Source organism: Glycine max, chromosome 15, assembly GCF_000004515.6.
Source record: "Glycine max cultivar Williams 82 chromosome 15, Glycine_max_v4.0, whole genome shotgun sequence".
Classification (NCBI taxonomy): domain Eukaryota; kingdom Viridiplantae; phylum Streptophyta; class Magnoliopsida; order Fabales; family Fabaceae; genus Glycine; species Glycine max.
Window position 1 is genome coordinate 43,704,670 of NC_038251.2, and position 6,377 is coordinate 43,711,046.

The following is a 6,377-nucleotide window of genomic DNA, read 5'->3' on the forward strand; positions in this document are numbered from 1 at the left end:
CAAAAATAATGAAATCCTAATCTAATATATACAAAGATAAGTGGACTCATACTTAACCCATTGGCCTAAAATCTACCCTAAGACTCAAGAGAATCCTAGTTAGGACCTTCACCTACATCTCTCGCCTAATCTTCTTGGAGTATCTTAGGCATAGCTCTGGTGATGGATCCCCTGCTAGGGAGAATTACATTAAGTTTCAAAACCCGGGCGAGATTGATCATATTTATTTTTTTTAAAAAATGTTAACCGATGGAGAGATCGGAATCAACGCGGCTTCAAGGTCTTGAGATGAACAAAACTATCAAGAAATAAAAATAAAAAATAAAAAGGGAAAAGAACCTTGAACCGAGAAGAAACTTAGATATTGAAGAAGCGGTTGAAGATTGGAACCGATGCCTACATCGAAGGCACAACCACGGCAAATTTCCCCAAAGGGGGTGCTTTTACAAAATATTTCCCCAAAGGGGGTCCTTTCGAAAAATATTATATGGGGGGCTCTTTTCTACGTACTTTGCATGGATAATATAGCAAACCGCCACTCCTAGTGGCGAGTTTGCTGGGCACAGCCACGTGGCACGAAAAACGCCACTCGTAGTGGCGAGTTGCCCAACTGCAGGCCTAAAGGGGAGTTGCAACTGCAACTTGCGATTTGAGTGCAAGTTGCAACTCCCATTGGCAACTCCCATTGTATAATTAAATTAGTTTTATATTTTATTTTGTAGTTTCCAGTAAAATAATTTGTATGATAATTTTTTTAAGTAATTATTAATTAAAACTAAATGTCAGCTTTCAAGTAATTTTTTTAAATATATACATAAATTTAAATAAATTACCAATTTATTTTCCGATAAACAAAGTTCAAAGCTAAAACAAATGTCACAAATCTTCTTGATTAATTTTAATATAAAAAATAAAACTCTTTTCAAACTTCTGTTTTCTTCTTTGAGTTATATTTGAAAGGAGAAAAGGATTTTAAACTTTTCGTAGAGTTATTCTAATTTTGCGGTTATCATTCCCATTGGCAATTTAGGGCAGTATAAATACATACTCAAATATCAGTTTTCCTCACGCTGTTTCCATTGTATTTTTGGGATTTTTTAAATACATACATAAATTAGAGTTTAAAATAACTCTACGAAAAGTTTAAAATCCTTTTCTCCTTTCAAATATAACTCAACGAAGAAAACAGAAGTTTGAAAAGAGTTTTATTTTTTATATTAAAATTAATCAAGAAGATTTGTGACATTTGTTTTAGCTTTGAACTTTGTTTATCGGAAAATAAATTGGTAATTTATTTAAATTTATGTATGTATTTAAAAAAATTACTTGAAAGCTGACATTTAGTTTTAATTAATAATTACTTAAAAAAAATTATCATACAAATTATTTTATTGGAAACTACAAAATAAAATATAAAACTAATTTAATTATACAATGGGAGTTGCCAATGGGAGTTGCAACTTGCACTCAAATCGCAAGTTGCAGTTGCAACTCCCTTTAGGCCTGCAGCTGGGCAACTCGCCACTACGAGTGGCGTTTTCCGTGTCACGTGGCTGTGCCCAGCAAACTCGCCACTAGGAGTGACAGTTTGCTATATTATCCATGCAAAGTACATAGAAAAGAGCCCCCCATGTAATATTTTTCGAAAGAACCCCCTTTGGAAAAATATTTTGTAAAAGCACCCCCTTTAGGAAATTTTGCCCACAACCACCCCAATGCTTAGTTTTTAATAATTTATGTTTTTGTTCACATGTGAATGTCAAATCTCAAAAAAATAGATTTTTGTAATCAATATTCTCACCAAAGGTTTCCTCTAATTCTTTCAGACAAAATGCATGGAGAAATCGGTACCAATTCTGCAAATTAAGTGACGGTGAATGACGAGAGAGAAAAGAGAAACCGGGGGGAGAGGGGAGAGGAGAGAGGTGAGAGAAAATAATTTTTCTTTTTTGAATAATCAGATTGCAATTTTTTTCTGGAAAATAATCCGATTGCAATTACTCTAATGTTCCTAAATTATATTTCTATTTATTAAAACAAAAGAGACAAATGATTTTTTGTCCTAAAATTTTGGAGTAAAATTATAACACATGGCCACCAGTTAGCAATTTCTATATAAAATATAGATATACACCGGATCAATGAATGATCAGTATCTTATCAAAGTGGGCAGTCAGATTGGTTTTTACAATATTGCTTATAGTAAAATAAAAATTCTATTATTAAAGAAAGATAATTTTTTACTCTACTCTTATTTTATGGTATTGCTATTTGTTATGCTGCTTTATATCTACTAAGCTTACACTATTGAACATTGAATAACTATCATGAAAATTCAGAAGAGATAGAAAAAAATAATTGTTAAAATTAAAGTTCTTGAATAGAAATCAAAAGGTAAGAAATATATATATATATATATATATAATTAAAGATTTCGATTTATTTTAAAAATAAATATTTTAATTGCAAAAAGTATGAAAATAGAATTTAATTTATATGCATAGTTAGCGTGAAATACTTTTACATATTTATTCAAATAGGAATTTACTATATCATTGCATCAATGAATAGGATACTATAAAAAAAAATTATTAAATGAAAAAAATTATATCATTGCTCAAACCCACTTAATGTTAGTTATAATTGATATAATTGATTTTAACTAATCTAAATGAAAAATTTATTAAATACTGTTTATGACATTTTTAAATTTCTAATATTACGATAATATTATTTTCTTCACAAAAGCTTTTACTTTTAATTCTTTAAAATCAGCGCTAACCAACGATGACAAGTTGGCAACCTTTCCTCCATGCAAAATAAGATTTTGTGTTTGTATGAGATAAAAGTTATTCTTTACAATTAACATTACGGCAAAAAATATTATTTTAAACAATATTCTCTAAAAACGTATTTTTTTAGAATAACATACATGCATCATGGAAAAACTAAATAGTTGAGCAATAAACGTACCAATGATTATCTCAACTACAAGAAAGAACTTTATGATAATTAATATGGGGCCTCGCCACCCATCAATGTACTCTTAGAGTTATTGTTACTTTAGTAGGTGAGGATGTTATTGATTGTGAACCAACATTGAGTTATTTACACAGAAAAATAAAAAAAATAATGGAAAATCAAACAATTATATAATATTAACCTTATGTAACACGTTGGGATTATTTAGCTGGTATGTTCACAAAAAAGTAACTATAAATGGACCAAAACAGTTGAGAAATATTCAAATACCTAAAAAAGTCCGTATGGATCAAAACAGTTGAAAAATATTCTAATACCTAAAAGAGTCCGTAGTTATATCCAAGTAATAATGTTTGGAATTAAATATTGAAGAATCCTTTGACCTTTTTAACTCTCTTCTGCCCTTTTTTCTTTCTTTCTTTTTCCTCCTTTTGATGACAACCTTTCAATCTGTAAAGGGTCATATGTATTTGGCTTCTTCTAAACTAATTTGCTTGGCTATCCAAATAAAAAAGAAAACATTTATGTATTTAAATACTTAAAAGATTTTACGTTGGTCAAACGAAAGTTGGATTCATCATAAGAGACTAATCCTTCGAGTTGAGATAACCTAGCTTGTATCCTGTTGTAGACACTAGACAATACCTGAGAAACACCAAAACAAAGTTAATATGTCTAATCTTATTGGTTACTTTTAGAATATTTTTCTCAAATTATGTCACTTTAGAATATGAAAGAAATTTTTTTTCTTCAATAATACCCTGACCCTCGAGAAATAATTTCACTAGTACATATATATAATTGTTCTTTTTTCTTTTATATAGAAACTATAATTGTACAATATAGTTAATAAGAGTATTTAATCAAATAAGACTATTTTATCATGAAAATTAGTGCAATAAAGATGTGTATATTGCCTTAAACGACAAATAAAATGAGATGAGAGAAGCTATTAATGACCTAATTAGATTTAAATCTTTTAGATGTTTATATAATTTTCTAAATTTTAAAGCATATTTTATTTATTTAGAAAATAAGAAAATTTATTCACACAATAACAACCAATATGTATTACCAAGCGAATGGATCAATTGACGTGATGTTGTTTTAGTTTAATCAGTGATTTCGAATTCGATCAAGTTCTAAATATCAAATTGCGTTAAATATTTTGGGAGAGAGTTTTGTCACCCATAATAGTTTTATTCAACTCAAGCATGATTATCGCTAGTGATATTTGTGATCTACAAGAAAAAAGCTAATATGTTAATGGTGATGATTTTTTTGAGAAATTTATATTGAAACTTCATAAATTTTTTTCATTTGTAAGAATAAAACATAAGTACAAAAATTTATAATAATTCAGATATTTTACTCAACTAAATATTACACTACTACAAAAGCAGAATTCAACGTCAGTTAAAATGAGTATACTACGTCGGTTGAAGACCGTCGTTGTCTCCGACGACGTAATAAATGCAATAGCTTTCAAAGACGGTCAAAGAAAACCGTCGTAGACATTATAGAATTCTAAGACGGGCTGCCGGATAGCCTCGTCTTAGAACTTACGAGAGACTACGACGGACATGGGGACAACACCGTCGTAAACATAATCTTGTTCTACGACGGTTGTATCCTACGGACCGTCGTAGAATGGTCCACAATTCTAACACGACTGCCGGACAGCCCCGTCGTAGAAGTAACGAAAGACTACGACAGCCATGGGGACAACACCGTCGTAGACATAATCTTGTTCTACGACGGTTGTCTCCTGAGAACCATCGTAGAATGGTCCTATTACTACTACGGTGTTTTGTTGCGGACGACCGTCGTAAGAGACGGTGTTAATACTACTACGGTCACGATACAGCACCGTCGTTGACATAAACGTGTTCTACGACGGTTGTATCCTAAGGACCATCGTAGAATTTTCTTAATACTACTACGGTCTTCTGTTGCCGACGACCGTCGTAAGAGAGGGTCCTAATACTACTACGGTTTGCTGAGTATGATCGTCGTAGAAATGTGATGGTTCTACGACGGTCGTGTCCGTAGAACCATCGTGGAATGTATTTTTTTTAAAACAGCAAATTGTGCAGTAAAAATGTGCTGGTTCTACGGTTTTTTTTTTAAAACCCAAGCCTTGTGGATGGCTGTTCAGGATATAGTACGTGCACATTGTCCTATAATTGGAACCTGATCATAATAATCGGGAGAAATATACATTTAATTAGTCAAATTTAATAATAAGAGCACATAATTAAGGAATAAAAAGATGATATAAGCACTTTGAAAATCCTAAAAGCAGATGAAAATGCTTCTTAGAAGGATACATGCATGATAATGTCTGTTTATTTTAAAGTCATTAAATTAAGACACAGAGCTTAATTAAGGATCCCTAATGACTCAACCATTTTTCCATTGAACTGATTACCTTGTAATAAGATCTATTGAAGGTCACAGCTTGGTTGATGTGTCCCCCTGTAGCAACAACAACAAACAAACCCAATAGATCATAGACTTAAGATGGTAATTTAGAGGAACAACAAAGTCACCACCACCCTGATGGTAATTTCAGCTCACCTGCAGGTTTAAACAAAGGAGGTGGGGGTACCTCCTTGTAGTCCTTGTCACCACCACCCTGAGCAGAAGTTACCTAGCTGGGTTTAAAGTCAGCAATTCTAGCAGTAAAAGTTAATGACACGACAACATTATGATAGACAATTAAGTACAAGCAAAAAAGTTAGTTATCAAATGTTAAGTGAAACAAAAAGCAGAGAGAAAATTAATTTCAATATACAACTCAAGCATTAACTGAAACAATGTACTGTTCAAGGCACACGGCCACATTGAAGGGCTGGATAGGAAATTGTTCAAGCTGAGAGAAAATTAAATTCAATATACAACTCAAGTTATCTAAACAATGTACTGTTCTCAGTAGAGAAATAAAATTCTGGCGGAAACGAAAATTGTTCCTAAGTTATCTAATTTTTTCTTGGTTCGCATTTCTTCATTTGGATAAAATATGCCGCCCATTTATGCCGGAGTGTGGTCATGGTCTCTTCTGTTAGCGCTGATCGATCAGAAAACCACTGCACATGTATATATGAATTTAGTAAGGACCTTGGCATCAGGTAAAAACTAGTGACGTCTAATTACATTAACAAGTAAATCAATAATCAGAAACATACGTGAATCCAGTAATCCTTCAATCCACCACTTACGATGCACCATATCCATTGCATAACATAGTATCCACACTCGTAATTTCCGGTTTAAACATGACTCTACACGACATACGCACACACATTACGTTGTGAATTCAGTCAACGCAAACAGAAATGACATCCATATGGCATTTAGAATTTAAATAAACATGTACCTTTGCTTCAATCCAC